This window comes from Marmota flaviventris, chromosome 9, assembly GCF_047511675.1.
Source record: "Marmota flaviventris isolate mMarFla1 chromosome 9, mMarFla1.hap1, whole genome shotgun sequence".
Lineage (NCBI taxonomy): Eukaryota > Metazoa > Chordata > Mammalia > Rodentia > Sciuridae > Marmota > Marmota flaviventris.
This window is the reverse complement of record NC_092506.1, coordinates 95,981,484-96,005,463: the sequence shown is the minus strand read 5'-3', so window position 1 is coordinate 96,005,463 and position 23,980 is coordinate 95,981,484. Positions and strand designations below refer to the sequence as shown.

General features: G+C 39.5%; 1 pseudogene; it reads left to right on the top strand.

The window, feature by feature from the left end:
* Window positions 1-7,824: 7,824 nt before the first annotated feature.
* On the top strand, window positions 7,825-7,920 carry LOC114089073 (small nucleolar RNA U13; annotated as a pseudogene).
* The last annotated feature ends 16,060 nt before the right edge of the window (window positions 7,921-23,980 follow it).

The following is a 23,980-nucleotide window of genomic DNA, read 5'->3' as shown; positions in this document are numbered from 1 at the left end:
TGAGTTTTAGATGCAAAAGCACATGCATCCTGGTAGCCACTGCTCCAGACCTTAACAGGCCATCCCACTGGGGTCTCCTGTTCCACTAAGGGGCTAAATGTTTAATTGAACTCAGAGACATCACTTAATGATGATGTTAACTTTTTCATTGAATTATGCTATTTTTAAAAGGCTTACTTTTCCTATTTTGGCATAATAAAAAGGACTCCACCATCCAGATAATATTGGTAATTATATAGATAATCTGAATGCAGATTTCACATGAACAAGATAATTTAATCATAGTGGCATTAGAATTCAATTTGAGAGACACTGTTACCAACTCACCTGCAATACCCAGGCATTAAAAGAGGGAGTTAGTTGAGGATAAGAAAAGGGCTTCTAATATACATCATAACATGTATTGAAGCCACATAGCATACTCACAGACCACAAGTCAAGGGATAGAAGAAATGTGAGTTAGTAGGCTAGAAAGAAAAATTCTATTTTGAATATTCCTATCACTGAAATTTTGGTGTATAATTTCAATTGATTTGAGTTGCTCTGTCTTTCCTCCATGATATGTGTGTGAGTTCTGGGGGTGAGGGGGGTGGTATAGATGATGGCTTGTCATCAGTAGATCCTGATATTTGAGATGTCTTTATTCTTATTTCATTGTCTGTGATTAATCCACGCAGATTGCTGACTAGCTGTCACATGTTCTTAAATGAAAGCCTTTCTGAAGTTGCTAAAATCTTCAATCCTCCTTCCATGACCTTTCGTGTGTCAAGGAATTGAATGTGCAGCTCTCAGTCCATTCTAGGCCATCAAATGCTCCAAGATTGCTTAGGACCCTGACAATTTCATGCATTCTTGGCTTCCCAGGATATCTTGGTCGCTCTTTGGCCCACCAGGGCCAGGAACACTGTGAGGCAGCTGTGGGCCAGTGTTTGCTGACAAAGCACCCTGTCTTCCTCCTCTAGATTCTGTGTCCCATAGGGCTCTGTTCTGAGTCCTCAGTTTCATTCGGGGCACTATCATTCCCTCATCCAGCTTCTCTTTCAATGGACCTACATATTCTACACAAGTCATGTTCACCTTGGATTCTCTTTTCCTAACCCAGAGAATCTACCAGTTCCAGAATGAATGGGGAAGGCTTTCCCAATTCATCACATATTCTTCCAAATCCATGACATATGCTTAGACTTTTTGAGAAGTCTTTTGATCCTCTTGGATCTTCTTTTGTATTAATTGACTTTTTAAAAACTAACAAGTGCATAATTTTTGCAAACGCAAAGACAATTATTATAAAAACATTTGGAGAAATCAGGTTTTTTTTTTTGATGTATGTTCTTTGCAGGCTAAATATCTAAATTTCTTCAATTATTTTAGACTTTGTCAGTTCTCGTGCTTGTTTTCTTCATGAACTTCCTAAAATGAAATGAACACAACAAAATACCCCATGAATTGTTTGACCAAAGATAAAGATCTTTTCTGCATATGATCCTGGAATAACTTGAGATATACCCTGCAACTTCCTAAAACCTATAACAGGGAATATTGGAAATGTGAAGAGGGAAAAATGGATGAAGTAGTCGGAAATGTCAGAAATTCAAGGTTTATGGTCTGTATCTTTGGGAGGCTTATGGAGAATGGAAATTAGATCATTAAACAGCATATTAGCATCCCTTCACTGGTGTGAATCCTGAGCTGTGAAGATGGGGGTGGGTGGTTATATTCTTTCCAGCATCCTGGTTGCCATACGATTGAGTCAGCACCCAGTGACTTCACAAACTTTTTTTTAAAAAAAAAAAAGAAAAAGAAAATGACACCTTCTACTCCCATACAGTTACCATATTCATTCAGATTTTTAGATGGTATATGACTTCCTTACCAGAAAACACCTTTGAATGTTAGATACCCTGGCTCTGTCGGCCCCTTGAAGGGTCTGCTGCTGACTGTGCCATTATCATGGACTGTATGCCCCTCAGTCTCTGTGTGATGGGGCTACTCCTCTGAGGCTCTGCTGATTCATGAAGAACAGAGAGTGAGATTGTATACAACTATCCCTTTGAGGCCTTTCTTTTCCTTCTTTGTTTAAAGCTGCTCATCATGGTAATCTGGGACACCTGCTTGATAATGTGTCCAAGTACAGTTAAGGGAACAGACTAAAGCAGTAGAATGGCCCTGGAGTGGGAATCAGGGGAGTTTGAATTTTTTTATTTGCTACTAATTTGTTGTGTGCCTTCTGCAAAATTTATTGCACTTCTTCATGTCCTTGTTTATTTTCTATCTATAAATGAGATGGTTGGACCAAAGCAAAGTTCTGTACAATTTTATCATTCTGTAACACTAATAGTTAATATTAAACAGCCATTTTATAGAGGTTTATTTCTCTGTATGTTGTATAATAGTGGCCATCAGTGGTTCTTTGGAATATTTGAGCTGAAATTCTTCTAAGGGCTTTTGTGAAAATATTATCTCAAGGTAAATGACATTTATCTCTTAATTAGGTAGTAAAGGACAGGAATAGAATTTACATTCTGCTGTTTTATGCCCATACTTTATTGACTTCATTAAACTTTGCATTTAAGCACTGTATATGACTGCAATTTTTTAGAAAATTAAATGACAGTGACATTTGATACTGGCAGATGAGATGGAAAGGTTACATTTGCATGAATCCATGTCTCAGTTTTTAGTTTTAAATTCTGAATTATAACTGAATTCTTTCTCTAGTCATTAACTCATTCTGGCTATGTATTGATTAGACTATAATCTGCTTGGTAGAAACTCTACCTGTTTTCACATAGCATTCCATACATGGTTGAACAGAGGAGAGCACTACAGGAAATCATGCATCCATGTAGATGGTACTGCTTCTGATTCATTGTCTAATCTCAGTGCTGCCAACCCTCTGGTGGTGGTTAGGTCTTCAGATGCTGTTGGTCATCTCTTTCCCATTTCCCTCAGATACTATTCCAAACTTTGATCTTTTGCCTCATGCCACCTATACAACCCTTCTGCCTTAAGTTGAGACAAAGGATTCTGACATCTATATCACTGAGAATTGGGATCATCCCAGTGGAAAAATAGCAACACTTACAGACTTTGTGTTGAGAGATTGAAACCTTCCTATGGTGCTGCTAAGTGGGGCAGCCACCTAGCCTGGGGTTTCAGAGTCTGAGAACCTATCACCAATCATGATGTATGTAAATGCACACTATTGTTAGGTGTATTATTTTAAGTCAAACAAGTGTTGTATTTTGTTTTACCGATCTGAACTTCCAATTCTAATTTTTCCTTCCTTATTACCTAGAAGTATGTCTATGTACCTACCATTCTTTCTTCCCTTTGAGAAGAATCTTCCACTCAAAGGCCTACCTTTCTTATAGTTTCAATTTCTGTTCCTCTACTGGATCCTTTATACCAGTGTAATTATTTATTAATTCATTCAGATCAGATTGACTTACTGATCATAATTTAATATGACTGTTCCTTTGCCATGTAACTTTAAAGTGTTTCTTTTCATTCCTGTTTTTCTGGATATGTTTTTTAATTTTTTGTCTGCAAATGAAGTGGTTGGGCAAGATCAAATTTTTATGGTTTTAAATATTCTGTGACATATTTAGTGCTTTATCAGTTGCAATAACATGGAAAATTCTATCTGTATACATGCTGTAAAGACGGAGGAATGATATGGATATCATTATCCTAAGTACATGTATGAAGACATGAACGGTGTGAATATACTTTGTATATAACCAGAGATATGAAAAATTGTATAATATGAATTGTAATGCATTCTGCTGTCATATGTAAAAAATTAGAATAAAAAAATAGAAAAATAGCTAAATATTTAAAAAAATAATAATCACAAATGATGGTGGCCAGACTGTTCCTTCCCACTCACTCCACTGATGTTTAATCTTGGTCATGTGATGTGATTTGATTAGTGGAAAGTGCCTACAGCTAGCAGGGTGCCAGTCGTATAATGGGCCTCAAGAAGCATGGTATGCTTCTGCCTGCCTTCTTGTTTTCCAAGGGTAGTCTATAGCTCAAGGCATGAGGAAACACATGGTGTGAAACTGAACAGAGCCCATGCCTGGATCCAAGCCCAGCTGAGCTCGTCCAACATCAGCTGAATTTAAGTTGATCCACAGATCCATGGGCAAGAAAGACATGCTTATTTTAAGACATCAAGTTTTAGGGTGACTTGGTAAAATTGGACTAATATGCTACCCGATTCATTTTTTTCATTCAACAATCATGTTGGCTAACTGGTACATATGTTAGATACTTATAGACCCCAGGAATACCACGGTGAATAAAACAAAATTAAATGAACAGGATAAGCTTGCATTTTGACAAATGCTAGAATAAAACAAGATGGGGTGAAGTGACAGACAGTGACGAGTGGCTGCGGGAGAGTGCACATTTAGTCTGGGTAGTCAGGAAAAGACTCTTGAGAAGGAAACAATGAATGACAAGGAGGAGGCAGCAGAGGTCAGCCAGCCATAGTCCATGGCTGCAGAACAGCAAGGGCAGGGGGGTCCTATGGTGGAAGTGAGTTTGGCCCAGGAACAGACTTCATCATCTTTCAAATAATCCAACACTATAAAGTTAACATTCAAAATATTCTAAAGCATAGAAGCTAGACTGATATCTAGCAATAAAAACAAATCTGGAGAAGCAGTTTAGCCAGAATAAAAAATGAAGGTGGTAGCAAAGAGAGGCAGTTTGGGAACTGGCCTTGCTGGTCACTTGTCATAGGCCCCAAGGGTGCACATGGGTCAGGATGGTTAGTGTGCAGCTGGACAGATAGCTGCAGTTCCACTGAACTGGTCTTAGTCTTTGTCAACAGCATCCTCCTGTTTTGTTTTTATTGGGCTAAAGTTTTCCTATTTCAGAGATGCATTAAATTGTTTTCACTGAATGAAAATGATTTCACGGTTTTCCTCTGCTGCCTCAGTTTTGGTTTTTCCTTGTTGTTCTAATCAAAGTTATAGGCATACCTGGTTTAAAGAGTTAACAAGTTCTATAAGGTTTGTTATAAACAATAGCCATCCTCATGAACAACCCTCCCATGGTAACATTTCCCTGTCCCAGAGTTTTACCTGATTATTTGATATTTCCCCTTTGTGTCACCAAAGAACCTATTAAGTACCACTTCTTTATATGCCATATTTAAGAATTCCCACATCAGCTAGGCAGGCTTAGCTTTCTTTCTTCCCTTTTCTATTAAACACATTTTTATTCTATCACCTTCTCCTCTTAATTTAATGCTATAATAATTTTTCTTAGATTCATATTCAATGTTTCTATCACTGTGATTACATAAATGCTTTTAATAGCTGATCTAGACAAGAGGATGCCATTTTCTTTCTTTTCTGTGGTAGGCAACTTCTCAGGTGGTCCCCAGTGATCCCTGTCTACTAATATCCAAAGCATGGTGTATTTTCTTCCTTTCCCTTGTGAGCTGCATTTACTGACTTGCTTCTAACAATTAGAATATGGTAGAAACAATGGATATGATTTCTGAGATAATACATAAAGACTGGTTATCATTCGGGGCTCTTTCATTTGGTTACTCCGTGTGTAGTAGGCAGAGTTCTAAAATTGTCCCATCAAATTCCCAAACTTAGTTACTCAAACATAATCTCATACTGCTCTGAAGGAATTTTGCAGGTGGAAGTGAAGTATCAATTCACCTTATAATAGAAAGATGATCTTGGATTATCCAGCCAGGCCCAATGGAATCACCTGAACCTGGCTGCAAAAGATAGTACACATTATGCAGAAGGGAGGATCAAAAAGATCTGAAGTGTGAGTAGGTCTCAGTCCACCATTGCTGGCTTAAGACAAAGAGGTCAATAGCCCCAGAATGTGGGTGGCTTTGGAAAATGAGTATGACTTCTGATCAACAAGCAGCAAGGACTCAAAGATCTCAGTCCCACAATCCTATGGGCCTGAATTCAGCCAACTATCTGAATGAGCCTGTAAGTGGATTTTTCCCCCAAAGCATTCAGATGAGAAACCATCTTGACTGACATTGATTTCAGCCTTACGAGATTCAGATTAGACTCTGAGCCTGCATGGACTTCTGACCAGGAGACCTGTGAACTAATAAGCTAAGCTTTTGAAATCTTTTACAGCAGTGATAAAAAAATTAATATATTGAGGTAAGCCAGCTGACAAGTTGGAAACATACGAAGAGAATCAGAGAAGTGATCATGTCAAGGATTCGTCTTGATAAGCTAATATCATTGAAACTTTCTCAAAAAATTACACAAGAGAGATCAGTCATTTACTTTATTGCATGCATGCTGGGGTACTGTCTTGAGTAAGACAGATGTGTTTCTGTTTTCATAGAACATAATTTCTAGTTAAGGTAATATTAGAAGAGGGATTGTTACTGGTAGGGTAAAACCTAGATAAGCTCTTTAGCATCATTTGCTCTTAGCTGACTTGAACCTCACTAATTTAGAGGTCACACAGATAGTGAAACTTGATTCATTTTGTGTCTGTTCTTCAAAGTTTACTCATAACAGGGAGAAAAATCATCACAATTGGATTGATGCTTTTAGGAAAATTCCAAGATTACACAGTAAGAATTTAATGAACATTTACTAAAGGCTTTGATGGTGCCAATTCCCTGGGCTCAAATGTGTGGTCAACAATGAGGCCTGTCCTCATGAATCTTAGCTAAGGAGAAGAAGGCAGATGTAGAAGTGTGTAACTACTGTGCTATGTGATCTGTGCAAGTGGAGAAGTCTCAGAAGGCCCAACGGGGCAGGTCTAGGTTTCTAGAATATCATTAAGGTACACTTTAATTAGATGTTTTCTACTTACCAAGCACTAGCTTTTATTCTTAGACTCTGAAAATAACAAGCCCATATTTTTCTTTCATTCTTATTTCTGATTCCAGTGCAAATCCCTGAGAAAGGTAAGAATGCATTGCCCTTGAGCATAGCATAAATTTTTATTTATGCTCATAAAAATCAGGGATCTATTAGCTATTTGGCCTTGAGCTGAACAGATGTGTTTGTTCAGTAGCAGAAAATTAAGATTTCTTGAAAGTCTTGGTTGCTTGTTTTTTGATTCCTGAGCACTATATTTTCTGGCATGTGCTATTCCCACAGTAATCTTATTACCATTACTCATTTACTAATTTAGTGAAAGACCATTTGCTCAGGGAAACCCTGTGTGTATTTTAAAAATAGCTACATATCCGGGTTTCCTTGATGTAGTAAAGAGAACAAAAAAGGAAGCTGTTAGTTTTATACACGGAAATAACTGATTTGAAGTCAACCTGTTCTCATTTATATACAAACATGTGCATAGAGATATGTTACCACTAAAATGTTTTATGTGTTTGCATTCATACATAGTCTCTGTTCTTTTTGCAAAATGTTGCTCTGTCTGGTTTTCTCATTAAGAGTCAAAAAGCTCAGATGCACATCTTCACATTTATAATTAATTGACCCAGTCAATAATTGCCTGATGTATACCTTGATCATTCCTGAAGATATAAACAAAAGCATGAAAGAATCTTTAGGTAACTCAGTTTCTTTGAGGAGGAAACACTTAAATTTCTGATGGAGAATGAGTATGAAATATTCTTTCCTTTAAAGAAGTTGGACCAGTGACAAAATGATGTGCCAGTTTCTATGACCAAAAGAATTCTAGGTAATGACAAAGCTTTCCCTTCAAGAGCACCTCCCTGAGGGAAATAGGATTATGATAAGTAGAATTCCATTAAGATTAATTAGGCAGGCACTAGAAATGAAAATTGGATGGGGGAACTTAAGAATCTGTATTAGTAAAGGTTATTAATTTTAAAAAAAACATTTGTGATTCATAAGTATGATGTTTGGGTGTTCACACCATTGTATGAGCTATTCCTCCCTTAAATCTTGTTAGGCTGTTGTCAAAAAGAAAAAAAAAATGTGTAAATGCTTAAACAGGTAAAATTATACTTCTCAATTATGTAAAATCCAGAATAATTTTATGTCCTTGGTGGAAGCTCTTTTCCAGATAGTGACTCAGGGAATGCAACTCCTTCCATTCTGTGGCACTACTAATTTCAGCACTGACTTCCAAGGTCACTGTGCTGTGCACCAAGTCTGCAGATGGTGAGAGGACAGACACACGTGAGGTTGTTATGGACATGCTTGGAATTGGTACAAAGTACTTCTTTTCCTATTATATTGGCTAGAACTCAGTCATACGACCTTTTCTAACTAGAGGCAAAGCTAGGAACATAGTCCACCTGTGTAGTGAGGAGAAGGAAGAGGTGAACTGTTCATCATCGACACCGAAGCCTTGAGCTGAATCAGAACACTTTAGATTTAGAAAGTACTAGAGGGTTTTATATTTATTTATTTTCTTATTCCCTGGTTGGAACACTCCTCAGCTACTTATTAAATACCCTATATTCCAGGATTTTCTTTATCCTTGTTTGTTGTGTCTGGCTTCTCCATAATTTATCAACACCCAATTTTAAGTTGTGATGTCCAGAAAGGATCACATTACTCCAGATATGGTTAACCAAAAAAAAGCACACTGGGACAAAATTTTCTTCATCATCAGGTCATAGTTCAAGTCTACCAGATAGCTCTTCATACTTAACTTTTAATTTATTTATTTAATTCTAAGGTGACATGGATTATGAAAGTGTGAACTTCATTTTCATGAAGCCAACAAAAATTTAAGGAAATGTTACTCTTTTTTGGTGATTATTGTATTCTCAATATCTAGCACAATAGTTGGCACATTGTAGTTATTTAATACATGTTTAATGAATGAAAAAGGGTTTTCAGCATCTTAAAAGATTTCTTGAACATAGTAGATACTTCATATTTTTCATTAATTTATCTTTCTGGACTGCATCCTAGGTGATCTCTGCAATCAGTTCTAATACATTAACTTTTTTTAAAAATGTCTGTACTTTTAATTTCTAGAACTTCTATTTGTGATTTTCTCCAGTCTATTTCATTTTTGGATTTTCTCCTAATTTTTCTGAATATTTTAAACAGTTTTTAAGTCAGATGGTTTAAGTTTTATAGACTCTGGCAGGTGGAAGTTTTCACCCGAGTCACTCTTACTGTGCATGTGTGCTCATTTCAGTGACATTGATTACCATGGGAGTCTCAGGTGAACCGGGGTGGTATCATCCCATGGGGTGTTGGGGTGTTTTGAGTTTTTCCTTTGCTGAGGATCTATACATAGGTCCATTTTTAGATCAATTTTTATGTTAATGGTTCATTCAGTGTTCTCTCACACTGAGAATAGTAAAAATTCAGACCACACACCCACGAGTGTCAGGTGTCTGGTTTTCTGGTTTTTGATGTCTGACTGGGAATAGAGACTAAGGGCTTTAATTTCTTTCTCAAAGACCTTAACCTCATGTTCTTCTAAGGCATATATCTGGGCCATGTGCTTTGCCTGTCAGCTCCTGCTTTACTTTTGGCACCCTCTCTTGCTTTTCTATGCTTAACCATGTATTAAAAACATCTTAAAAAATATATTCTCCCCAGCATTTCTGTGGGTTTGGAGCAAGTGCTGGGGTTTCCCACTGTGGTGGACACTGTGATACATGGCCCAGAAACCCCTTCACTGAAGGATTTGTTGACCCAGCTGCTGGCAGTACAGTCTGTAGATAGTGCTCAGCTGTCAACCTTTTAGGAATTGCTCAGCTGCAGAGAGCCCTTTCATCCAAGGTCATATCCCTTTTGTTCCCTGGGCAGCCCACATCCAATGGCCGGTTGGTGTAAGAATACAGAGGCCCTGCCATCTTGGTCCAACTTGGGACCAACTCAGGACCAATTCTGAAGAGCCATTCTACTTCTGAGCATGCCATGAGTTTGGTCAAGGAGCCCCTGAGTACGTGTTGCAGTTCGACTTTTCCCTTTGCTTGTTCCTGCTTCCCACCTGCCCTTCACAGGTGTTGCTTCCAAGGGCATTCCTAGTGAACATCCTGTCCACCAGCCTCCCCTTCTCCACTGCTTCCTTAGGCACCCTCCTGTGACATCCATTATCAGGTGCTCCATATTGACTAGAACTCATAGGACATTTAGTTAACAGTATTAATGTGAATAGCACCAAGCCAGTCACCTCATCCTATGCTTTTGTGATAGATTTATTTATGTAAGACCTCACTCATTTTCTTATTTTTTTCCATATTTCTACCTATGGTTCAAGTCACTAATATAAAGTCTCTTAAAGTTTTTATATTTTAGGCCATTTGATTTCTTCTCTTTCCTAACTTTGTGACATTTTGAAGTTTGGCATGTGTGCCTCCTATAGCTTCATTCCAAGAATTGATTTAAAAAATGTTTAATAGGAAAGATGAAGAGCCTCTCCTGGTAATTCCTCCTTGGAACACAGAACCACTATTGAGATTCTAATTTCAAGTAGATGTAAATCTATACTTCCATCCACATGTTGCCAGCTTACCAAAAGGACATCATGAGAGGCTTTAACAAATACATTTCATAAATGAATTCATGAAATCCAATTCTACTCTGTCTACTAAATTTCTCTCATTTAATAACTATCAAAAAAGAAAAGTATTTTGGCTAATTGGAATGTTATTTTCAGTGAACATATATGGCTCCTGGTGATTACATTATTCTTTCCTAACTGTTTACAAATGCTAAAAATGTTAATTACTATTATGATTATAACATGAAAGAAAATCTGTCATATCTCCTCTTGAAAACTGAACATGTATACAAGTCTAGTGAAACAGTCTTGTTGGAAAATTTATTAGTTTTTCATATGGGCCTTAAAAATCTGTAAGAACTGACAATTTTGTGCCTTTATTTGAGGCAAAACATGAGAATATGATTGACTTTGTTAAATAAAGTTAAATTATGTAGAGGGTAATTAAGCACTTGCAGAGTTGCTTTTTTGAATGTCAAAATATCTTGAAGTGGGTGGTAGCCTTTGAATTGTTACATACACTTTCTTAATCTAATTTTTGTAAAACCAGGAATAACATTTTATTTCCTTCACACACAAAGACATATTTCTAAAGACAATAGCTGACCTCAACCTCAAGGTTGAAAAATAGAAAAATTCCAGTTTAAATAAAAACATGACCTATCTGATCTATCTCACCATTCATAGTGTTTTTCTAGATCTTTTTTGTCAATGGAGTAAAATACAAAGAAGAAATTAAAGCTATAAAATGAAGACACATACATATTAATTTTGTAGATCATTCAACTAGAAATCCTGGAAATACAAAATAATCAACTAAAACATTTTTTTAAATTAACAAAAATTTAGTAAAGTTATTGACATAAACATCAATCATTATATAGAAGACTCCTGACTTACAATGGTTTGACTAACAACTTTTTAACTTTACAATGAAAGCAATACACATTCAGTAAAATTCGTACTTTGAGTTTTGAATTTTGATCTTTCCCTGGGCTAATGATATGCTGCAGCTCCCAGTCAGCCATGTGGTCATGATGATTAACAGGGGACACTCTAGGTGAGCTGTGCTGCCAAGCTATGCTGTTTGGTATGTTTTGTATATTAAATGCAATTTCAGCCTATGATATTTTTACTTGTGATGGGTTCATTGGAATGTAAGTTGAGGAGCATCTGTAGTTAAACTCAATAGCCAATTTTAAGACGTGAAAGAAATACTCCATTGTAACAACAACAAAAACATCAGTAAAACAAACTATAACATTTATAGATTTAAAGCCAACAATAAATATATAGGATATAATGAAGATGGTTATTATTAAACTTTACTGAGAAATTAAAAAATAATTGCATAAACAGAGGGACACCATGTTCTAGGATAACGTGTATTACAGAGAACTAAATTTTCCCCAAATGAAATGTACAGGCCTACTCCAATAAAAATCCTACTTATGAATTTTTTTAGTAATTTAAAGCTAGTTGAGAAAAAGAAACAGATTAGAATAGACAAGAATTTGTTTTAATAGGTACAGAAATGCTGCGTTCCTTCTGCCAGATATTTGACCGAGTTTCAACTTGATAGAGTAGAGGCAAAAAATAACCTTATTCTTTCTTACTGCTGACCCTGAACTGTGTTTGTGGACTGTTTCTTTTTAATTCTTTGGATGAAAACTTTGAGATATTTTGAAGTTTCCAGTTACATTTGGATTTTGAAAAATTAATTTTGTTCATTTTAATGATAAGAAAACACACTCATTTTGTGGTTATATTGTCCAGTGTTGTACAAAATTAAAAGATTTTTAAAAAATTTATGTCTTCTCCCTCCACTAAGACCAGAAAGCTATAGTAAAGGAAGCAAAGAATGCCCTGATGTCTTGGCTGATAGGAATCTTGCTCTTCTATTCTTGGATTTTACCAAGCACTCTGGCCCCTTGAAGAGAGGGAGAGGGAAAGGGAGGAGAGATGAGGGTCAGGAAAGGTCCTACTACCTGACACAGTAGTGATTATGAGATGGAGTCCAATGAGTGTGCTGGTGAGGCCTTGCATCTAATGCTGGTTCTTTCTCTCATGGAGTTCTCTCACGGGTTTTTCGGGAAGGACTGCTATTATGGTTTGGATATGAGGTGTTCCCCCAAAGTTTTTGTGTTAATACAAAAATATTAAGAGGGGAGATGATTTGATTATGAGATTTGTAACTTAATCTGTTCATTCTAGTTTGAATAGACTGAGTGGTTACTGCAGGCAATTGGGGTATGGCTCAAGAAAGTGGGTCACTGGGTGTGTGCCCTAGGCGGGTGCATCTTCCCTGTGGCCCCTTCTCTCCTTTGTGTCTTTGCTTCTGACCCCACCACAGGCTGAGCAGCTTTCCTCTACTAGACCCTTCTGCCATGATGCACTGTGTCACCTTGGGCCCAAAGGAATGGAGTTGGTCATCTGTGGACGGATGCTTCTTTAAGTTGTTCCTGCTAGATATTTTAGTCACAGCCACATTACAACAGTGGAGTCTTCAAGCAGAGGGTTTGTAACATGTGCCATGGTTCACCTTTGCCATAATTCCTCTCTGATCCTGGGAATGTGGCCATTTTCCCCTTCACTAGCTGTGTGCCACTAGTCCCAGCAGTCATCTTGCACGGGAGTCAGGATGCCTCCAGGTGGCCTCCATCTGATCCATGAGGTGCTCTGTCCCTACCAAGTGGGAATATAGTCCAGTAAGCTGAGGGTTTCCCCTAGGCTTTTGTCTCCTCAGGCAATTCCTAGGCTTAGCTGCTCATAACTTGTGCTCCCCAGACTCCATGGGACACAGGCCAGACTCTGCATGCTATTCATGGAGCCCCCACTCTCCCTTGGCAAACCCTTTCTTCCATGCCTGCTCTCTCCATAGGGTGGTGTAATAAGAAATGCCAACTACCTTGACAACTCTCTAAAATGAAATCCTTCCTCTTGGCCTTTTAAACCTTAGTACTTTTATGCCCATGAGGACAAGTGAGTCTAAGGTTGGTTATGACAGACATAGTTGAGGTGGCCCTGCCTCCTGGTACCCAGGCCTTTGTGATGTCCTGTCATTTGGATGAAAAAAGTCTACTAAAGTCACTTTGTCACAGTTCATGAAAGAATAAATATCAGTGTGGCCATTAAATATGAAAAAAATAGTTAACATAAAACTGAAATGACATTTATATTTAACAACTACCTCTTTACAGAATAAAATGTAAACAAAAATGACAGTTAAAAATAACAACATACTTACTATGTGAATGAAGGTACGATGAGGCAAAAATTAGCATAACTTATGATATGAATTATTACCAATTTTTTGAAAGCCCTTTGACAATAACAATTAAATCTAGCAAAATTTATACATTTTGGTCAAATAATTCTAATTCTAGGGATTTAATTCTAAAGAATAGGAAAAACAGATAAAGAATTATGTAAGTGACAGATTTGTTTAAATTAGAATAAATATTCTTATAATTAGAATAAATATCTCAGAATAGATAAAAATAGAAAAAAAGTTTTGTAATAAATATGCTGAAGTATCAATTACTAACATTTTTCAATAATGTGCCTATATTTATATTGCAATATTCATTGAAAAACTGACATAAAATGGAATGTACTCATCCACTTATTAAAATTATTTATTGAATATAAGTGCCTACCATTTTCTAGCCATTGTGTTAAATCTATGTATTCATCCCAATTTTTTATGTATCATCAGAGAAAAAAAATCACCAAAATTATCATTGACTTTCTCTGTCATGGAATTACACTTAATTTTTTTTTATTGTTTTATACTTCTCTGCAATGTTCAAATTTCTTTTCATGCACTTGTAAAGCAATAAATGAAAAGCTATGAAATCTTACTTCTTCCAATACTTTCACTGGAATTCTCAGAGTAGGTATCTCTGATTTATCATTGGTTAATGGGGTGTGGGGATGGTGAGTAGTTAAAAACAAACAAGAAAAACTTACATTTTGGATGCAGTAGAAGACAGTAAAGGTTGCATAAGGAGAGTGTTGTAAAGAGGGCAGTGTGGCTTCCTGCTGAGATTCTGCAAAGCTGCATATGTGTTTGAGCTCCCTGAGAGTCTGGCTGCTTAGCAACTACCACATAAAGTCATCTTTCTCTCCTTTAAAAAAAAATTCCAGGCTATGCATGACTTAAATGAAGATGTTCTAGTTCACTGGAGCTTAGAGAGCAATTACTTGTAGCTGTCTTTGGCATTTGTGCCACGCACATCAGAGAAATAAAATGAAGACCCTGTGCACGCCCTGTGTCTTCATCTCCAAGGGGTGGCGAGGCATGCTATGAAAGGAGCAGCTGTTCTCCTAAGGCCTTATTTCTTCTGAAACTCAGAAAGTGCAGGAGAGCAGTTTTGGACTTAGTGGGCCAGGGAAAACCTTTGTTTTGACAGTGGAGTAAGGGTGAAAAGCAGAGTGGTGTAGAATAAGATCCTTGGATTTACTAAGTGACCTTCCTACTCCAAGATAATTTTCCTGCCTGCCTTTAGAATACCTCCCTAGGGAAACTTTCTAAAAAGCAAGACCAAAATAAGACCTTCCTTTTTCTGCAGTCACCCACACTAATGGCATATGTCCTACTGAGATTAGCGTTCCCCCAGAATTTTCCCCATTCTATAGAGTCTTCCCTCTGGGGATTTTGAAGGTCTTCAGTGGGGGGCCTAAGTAACCTTGATGAACTCCTTTTCTCCAGTAACCATTGTGCTTTCTTCATTGTCACTTAGATCTCCAAGGACTCTTTACCTGGTAACTCCACTCTGGTTTCTGAGTTTTCTTCAGTATGGCACCTAGTTTGTGATATCACCTTTTTTCTTATCAAGGAAGACATATGCAGTAGGGTGTTCAAAAATAGCAACAGTGAGGGCAAAGAGGAGGAGAAAATGGCCCATGTGACAATAAAACATCAATGAAATATATGCCTGTGGGGTTTTTGTTGTTGTTGTTTGTTTGTTTTTTTTTTGTATTGGGGATTGAATCCAGGTGGTACTTTACCACTGAGTTACATTCCTGGCCCTTTTCATTTTTTATTTTGAGACAAGAGCTCACTGAGTTTCTTAGGGTATTGCTAAATTGCAAAGGCTGGCCTTGGACTTGTAATCCTCCTTCCTCAGTTTCCCAAGTCTCTGGGATTATAAATTTGAGCCACCATGACTGGCTTATGTCTGAGCTTTTATATGTAAAACTATAATTCATTTTAATTAGTGAATGCAATTACTGTGAAAGCACTAGTCAGTAGAGGGTATACAAAAAGGAATTTGATATGTTATTCTCCAAAATGCTTACAGGAGAGACATACTAATCAATAAATAATTAAAAGGAGAAGGAAAGAAAAGGTGGAAAGGACAGTGTTTAAGGTGAGCCTTAGCCTGGGTAGGAAAGCCCGGAGTCTCAGACAGGAATGCTAACATTGTGGATCTGCAGGGCTGTGGGGGAATGGCTGAATGAAAAATCCTCCCTAGATCTAGGGATAGAACAACTGGTCAAATGAAGGGCAGAGAATCTGAAATCCAGATGAAAGATTCTACAAAGACCAGATATGGATGCTACTAAATATGAGGGTAAGATTTCTAATAGGTGAGGCCTGAGCAATGTACAGGAAGGCCAGAAATTCTGTAGGATAGAGGAAATTTTAGGGCTCAGAGAAGCAGATGTATTCCTTAAGTAGAAATACCTAAAGGACTAGCCTCAGAGTAGGAAGAAGGAAGGACTATGTCGGGAGGCTGATTAGGAAGTGGATCCTAGAAGTAGCAAAGACCCTACCAGGGCTTACAGGGGGAAACCTAAGTGAGAATACTAACATTTATTAAAACCTGTGATTTTACCCTGCTTACAAGCCTAACAAGTTAGCTTGGAATCCCATGGATGGTGGAAGAAGGAATGAACCCTCTGGATTACAAAGGACCTGTCATGGCTCAGCAAGTGACAGGAGCATATTTGGATCAGTTCCTCTTGCTCAAGTTTGACTGGGAAAATGCCGACGGGACAGTGGACTGTACATGCAGAGGATATCAGCTCAGAAGAGGAACTTGGAGCTAAGGGAACCCACATCTTTTATAAGGAATAGTAATTATGCCTTATGTTTACTTTAGAGAGAGACATTTCTCCAAGGCTGTTTGTTAAACTTTTAAAAGGCAGTCCAGAACAAAGAATGGACAGGAATTCTATTTGTAAGATATGAAGACATGAAAGAGACCCATGAAGAAATTGCTCCCAATAGCTCTGTGCTTAATATCTATAGTTGGATCTGAAGGTTAACATTTACAATGGTCAGAAAGAGGTTACTGAACATAATTTAAAAATGAAAGTTGAGATTTTTATCTAAAAAAAAGAACTTTGTAAAATTTCTGGAATGCTTGTGATTTCCCCATGTTTCTTAATTTTGTTGCATCTTGTCTGTTTTTCTAGGGGATGAGTAGTAATGAATAAAAATATTTCAGCAAAGAAGAGAAAAATGAAGACAGCCAGTTCTATCAGCATGCATGAAAGTATGGGGTAATGGGTCCTTCAGAGGGGTATCAGTTTGTCTTCTCTCCAGTTTGTTCACAATGGATTCACCACCCCTGACTCTGCAAGGCTGGGCAGCTTCCTTGCTGTTCAGGTCCTGCCTCCTTCCAGTATTGGGGAAGAGGGTAAATAACTGCACCCAGAGATCCAGTCTCAGGCTCTCGCTGCATGTGGATACTGTCTGCATGGGCAGTTTCCTGGATCTTACACAACAATGCATTTAAGAAAAATAAATCTAGTCTGAAATAACAGCATAATTTTATGTGACTTTAACATGGATCATAATTCCTCTTATACTCAAGGATTTCCAGAAGGATTCATTTGATCTGTAAGAGTCAATCTTAGACCTTTCAGAAGAGCTAGGATTTCTGTATATTTCCAGAGTATTGCAGTCCAATATTCTATTATTTTTGTGGTGATTATTAATTATCACATGCAAATTGTTCTGCTTTACTGAAATTCCAGCTCTTTTCTTTGTAAAATCTCATTTTCAAATGTCCTTCTGGGGACATTTTATTATTTACCAGCTTCTAGGACAGGAATTAATTTCATTTGGGAAAGCAGCAGAATATGAAACCGTAGACTCTGTGATTACCAGTAGTTGCCTCTTAGAAAAGAAATTGGTCAGAGAAGACTGAAAGAAACTATTGTCACCTCTGGTTTGCCACTTCTCTATTTCAAAATTAACTAATTCTCTGTATAAAGTCTAGAACCTAACACTTCTAGAGACTGTAATTAATGAGGAAAATGACTGTACAATAACTATTAGCTTTAATTGACATCTAATGGTGAAAGAAAAGTAAAAACCACTTGAGAAAGTTTTCTTAGGCACCTAGAATCCCAACCGGAAGTTCTTTTTAGGTATAGGGTTAAGTAAGAATGTAATATTGAAATTCACACATTAAAAATTATGATGCCCTTAAGAGGAATTCAGCATTGGCTCAGTGGTTTTCTGCAGAATCTTGGCAAAAAATTCTTAAATATTTTCCAGGACTAATCAACAATGGCTTTAGACTAGCAGATGTCCTTGATAATGGGGTTTGGCTGTTCACTTAGGTATGGTTCTTAGGATTAGAGGAGCTGGTGATCCATATTGAAGAACTGAGTTTGAGTCAACACATCCTTGAAGTTTATAGGGCAGGATTATATCAATCCTAATAAATGGAAGTGGATCATGGGTCAGAATGCAAGTTAGGCAAAATACTATAAATGGCTTGGCCCAAAGCCATGAGTGCTATTAAATAATTGGACTAGAAGTGTAGGTCTTTTGAAGGTGGTCTACACAGTATATATTTAAATGCATAAGATGGTAGGTTCTGTGAATGTGTAATTTGCCCTCTTACTGAGGTGATTATAGAATAATGAATAAGAGTTTAAACTTTAAAGAGAGGGAGACAGAGAATGGGTGGAGAGAGGATAAATTCAAAACATAGCCATTTACTTGTTAGCCACTAATTTAACTTCTTTGCACCTAAGATTAAGAAAATAAGAAAACAAATCTTCTACAGCACATGAAAAATGAAATAAAATGATACATGCAATATGGCTACTATAGTGTCTGACCCTCTGTGTCTGGGACTGACATTCATTAAGTGCTAGCACTTACAGTTATTACCATTGGAATTACATCATCAGTCTTCAAACAAATTTGTGGTTTTAAGCATCAAACATGCTCAGCAGTAAAGGTTAAAACTGGGAAACCCAGAATGAGAACTGGTCTTACCCATAAATCCACTAGGAACTGCTAAGTGCAACAGGTAAAAAAGTTTGACTTAATAACTTAGAAAATTGTTTTATGATAAATGTGAAATTATAGATGATAAAACAGGGACAGTTTAGAAAAAGTTCATTGATGAACTCATTCTTTTCATTCAGTAGTTTTTAAGGATCTAGTGCTTACTTTAAGAAGTATATATGTGCTAAAAATATTAAGGAAATATTAGTTACCATCCCCGTTTTCCACTCAAGCTTTTATTAAGGGAGGACATATAGAATTAATATTTGTTTATTTAAAATTAATGAAAATTCATTTTTTGAAACTTTTAACTACTTTTATACTCTATAACTTGTAAGACTAGAAAAACGCCGCACCACATGACACAGATTGCCAAAGAGGTTTTCCACTTTATTACAAAAGGCTGTGTGTTTATATAGGTCTAAGGAGAGGTCGCAGGGCTGAGGTAGATAACAGGTCGCCCGTTTATTGGCAAGCTCTTCCATATGTCAGTTCTGGAGCCCAAGAAGTTAATTCTAATTGGGGCTAAGGCTTCCCACCAGCAGGATTTGAACATTGGTGCCGGTGGGAACGTTTCGCGCCAGTGAAAGAAACAAAGAGGAGAAGGAGGGTTGTTAGACGCCTTGCTGGGGTTTTTCTCTGGGGTGCTGCTGCCGTTATATGTTTACCCAACATTCCTCCCTTTTTGTTTTCTTAGGAATTGGGGCATCGTTAGTCAGATCTGGCTGCTTCTGGCTGTGCGGGGGTGGCGTAGGGCCTAGAAGGGGAAGTGGAGGAATGTTTCGGGGGGTGGGGGGGCAGGTCTGGGGATATCATGGCAACCAGAAATAAAACCCAGTGGCTATAGACAGCTACTTCCATAGGGGTGAAGTCTATGAAAGTTCCCTGAAACCACAAGTCGTCGATGGCATCAAACCAGTCCTGGATGGAGGAGATTGTTGGTATCAGCCACTGGTCCTGTAACAGAGACTCTAGGAAATATTGGAAGCGTTGCCTTGACATGGCGTCACCAACACCTGAAGAAGATCAGAGCAAACAAAAGCAGGATGAAGATAAAAATTAAAGCAAATGTCAGTTTTTGGCAGAAGTTCCATGTCGGGGGACTGACAGAGAAGAGGCCAAGGGCCATGAGGAGGCTTAAAAGGACATAAAGCCTTAAAAATCCAGGATGGCAGATTAAGAGGTTCTCCGGGCTCGTTGTCTCCCGCTGTCCAACGTCCGTTGCATTCCATCGCGCCTGGTAATGAGCTTCAGCAATGAGTCAGCTGTTCTCTTGAAGATGTTGGGGGCTCATCGGTCATCAGAGGCTGGTGGTACCTAAGCAGAGGCTGGTTGAAAGTTTGGTTAGAGATCTTCCGTAATTGGCCCTGTAGGAAGCGAAGCAGACAGGGCAGGAACAGACACATCAGGAAAAGAAGACATATGGGCCCTAAAAGAGGCAACAGCCACGATTGGAAGTGGGCTAAAAAGAAGGTGGCAAATGGGTTTTGGTTTGGTGGATTTTTCAAAGAGGTAGCCAAGTGGGTGAGCTTGACTACATTAGTTTCCACAAGGCCTGATTCGTTGATGTAGTAACAGCATTCTTCCCTCTAGAAAAGACAGGTTCTACCTTTTTCGGCTGTGAGTAAGTCTATAGCTTGTCGATTTTGAAGAGTAACTTGAGCCAAGGATGTGACCTGCCTTTGTAAAGATGCTAGAGATTCTGCCATAGAAATGAGCGCTTGTTCAAGTTTAGAACTTAAGTCCTGTACAGCCCATAAGGAGTGTCCACCAGAAATTCCGGCTCCCGCTACAGATACAGCCAGTAAGAGACCCACCAGTATTAGAAGGGAAGCAGCCCACTTATTCTGCAATGGGGGAGACACGAGGGCCTGCACTTCAGCTGGGGTATAGAGAGTCAATAGTGGGACAAGCGTCACCAGTATACATGGGGTAGAGGTGTTGGTGAATAAGATAGTGATGAGAGAACCATTACACCAGAAGAATGAGCCAGGTGGTACATAGAGGGTGAAGTTAAAGGTGATGTTAGAGTGGCAAAACTTTGACTGGGAGACGCCCAAGCCCAGGAGGCAGCGTCGGGGAATCAGAGTATGATTAGATTCCTCGGGCTCCCATAATGGAGCGTTGGGTGAAAGGGTTCGGAGAGAATGGCGAGCAGATGGAGTGGAGAAATTTGAGAGGTCTGAAGCCTAGAAGTTCAAGGGAACTGCTGCAAGCAAAGGTCGAGTCAGAGAGGTGCATAAGTAGCAATCAGTTGGTGTGATGGCGGGGAGGGTTAGATTTAAGAAGGTTACAGTTTCAGTAAGTAGTCGTAGCCATGAATACTGTGGTGGACTCCCAAAATTAGGCTCATATGGATCCTGTATGGAGTCTAACAACTACTGTTCGGAATGCTTTATGTCAGTAGAGATTATAGCTACTGAGGGCTGGGAGTGTTGAAGCTCTCAGGAGATGGAGATGGAGCCACAGGGGGTGGGAGAAGATATGTCACAGTAGAAGGAAGCATTTATCCTAGAAGTCCAGCGTGGATGGTTAGGGTCAGTGATAGCCAATTGATAGCCCCCCGAGATCGATCTGAAATTTCCAACGCAGGAATCCCCAATGCATGCATGTGGGTTATGAATGTTACATGACCAGTAGGGGCATCCCCCATAGGTTTTGGGCCACCATTTGCAGTAATCCTCTGTCTGATCATATAAGAAGCAAAGGTAAGGCATAGTGGCTATTTTTTAAAAGTTCAGAATTCAAAGTTCAGAATTCTGGGAGGAGAGGGGAAGGAAGATAGATGCATTACATCCAGTAGGGGCGCAATCGACTGAAGAAACTAGGCGAGTGTAATGAGAACATATGTCTCGTTACATATGCCTTGGACATATGTCTCTCTGACTTTGAATCTCCAACTATCATGTTGGAGTATGGGCAGTTACACGAGACAGGCGAAGCTTTAGAGGATAGTTAGGATGTGGAGAGCAGGAGTAAAGGGGAGGTCTAGGAGGTGACTCCTAAGGCTCCTCTGGGGTAGTCTTGTCATCAGCAGGTGGGGCGGCCTCCTGGTGATATGGCTTCAACAGGATTCCTCAGTTTGATCTGCTATGAAGCATAGCATTGCTGAACATAAGTGGGATGAGGTGGCCCAGTTGAATCCAGTAACATTATGGGCCGGATTACAGCCAGTGAAAGGCCAATCGCCTTGGCCCATAGACTGGGAGCGGATGGTCCCATCCTGTTGCCATGTCGCTTGGATGTAGAGGCGCCATCTGTGGGTTGGGATAGAAGCTTGAGAGAGATTAATGATTAGTAATAGGAGAGGGTTGGCGAGAAACTTTGAGTTTGGTGGGCCCCAGCATGGTGGAAATATGACTGTATGGGGTCCTGTCCGGCAAGGTTTCAACGACTGAGAATGTAGCTCTCAAAGTAAGACTGCATCACCCGGTTGAAGAGGGTCCGATTTAATTCCCGATTGTGCTGGAACAGAAGTAACAGATGGTGCAGGAGGACACCAGTGTGCGTGTTCTCTTAGGAGTTTGTATAGAAGCATGAGATAGGGCAGGTGGGACACAAGGGGAGGAGGAGTGACAGGAAAGTTTTAGTTGATTAAGAAAGGCATCCATAAACAGCTCAAAGGGGCTAAGGCCTGAGGGGGCTCTAGGAATTGCCCGAATTTGGGTGAGGGCCAATGGCAAAAGATTGGGCCAGGACAGTCTGCGTTCAATAGCAAGTTTAGTGAGATGATCCTTGAGAATGCCATTAGGCCTCTCAACCTTACCCGAGGAGGATTGGGGTCAGTGGGGGATGTGGGGCCTCCAAGTGCTGTTAAGGCCTTTGGAAACTAGTTAAACAATCTTAGAAGTGAAGGCTGGACCATTGTCTGACTGGATGGAGGCAGGAAGTTCAAACCTAGGAATGATCTGCTTAATGAGGATGGAGGCAACGGTGTCAGCAGTTTCCGATGGTGTCAGCAGTTTTCCTGGAGGTAGGGAAGGCTTTTATCCAACTGTAAGAGAGTGCTATCCCCAAATTACAAACAGTTAAATCCTGTGTCAAGGCCTGACCAAAGTGGTAGGGACTGTCCCTGAAGCCTTGGGGTAGGCCTGTCCATGTCGGCTGTTGAAACCTAAAGAATGTAAGGTCTTCCCATGTGAAGGCAAAGAGGTGATAAGAGTCAGGATGCAAAGGCACTGTAAAAAAGCCAGCTTTAAGGTCCAGGACAGTAAAGTGAATGGTCAAAGGGGGATATGAGAAAGAAAAGCATGAGAGTTGGAAACCAAGTGGATGGGAATAACTGCCTCATTAATTAGGCGGAGTTCCTGGACTAAGCGATAGGCTCCGGAGGGTTTGCGCACTGGCAGTATGGGGGTGTTGCAGGGGGAGTCAGTAGGAATAAGGAGTCCCTGGGCCAGCAACCGGTCTATAATGGGTTTAAGTCCCTCCCTATGGGTTTTGGAGATAGGAAATTGGGAACACAAGGAAGTTTAGTTTGGTGTTTCAGCTGGGTATGGACTGGCTTGTGATGGGAGGCAATAACCAGCATGGAGATGTCTCAGACCTAGGGATCAGGGGGCAATGGCACAGTAGGCACTGTCAGGTCATTAGAGAGGGTAAGAGTTAAAGGCCAAAGGAGATGGGTGGTAGTATTCTTGGGGTGTAATTGAAGGGTGGCTCCTAATAATTGGAGAATATCTCTGCCTAGGAGAGGAACTGACAGGATGGAATGGCCAGAATAGTGAGTGAATGGGTGTCCCTCCAGGGCACAGGCCAGCTGTACAGTTCTGTTTGGGGAGAAGAGTTTGTTATCAATCCCCATAACTGAGACCTGGGAAGGAAACAGAGGCCTAGAATGGGCAGGCAAGACAGAATAGGTAGCCCCCGTGTCCACAAGGAAGGTTATGGACTTACCCGCTGCCTGGAACATTACCCTGGGCTCAGAGAGGGCTGAAGGGGTCTTTGAATCTGGGCTTCTTCAGTCTTCTGCAAACCCCAAAATTCAGGAGAGGGGACTGCCTGACTGGTCATACCCCTTGCGTAGAGGCGCCAAGGAAGGACCAGCCAGAGGCAGTCTATCTTCCAATGTCCTGTCTGCTTACAGGTGGGGCATGGCCTGGAAGGAGGCCATGGGCTTGGGCATTGGTGAGCCCAGTGACCTTCGCATCCATATTTGAGGCAAGCCTCTGGTGGAGAGGAATGCTGGTTGAAACTTGAAACTTGTTGGAGATGTAGGCCTCAGGGTTGCTGTCAAGGCCTGAGTTTGGGGTGTTACCTTCTTTTCTGCAATGGAGCCTGCTTTAAAAGCCATTT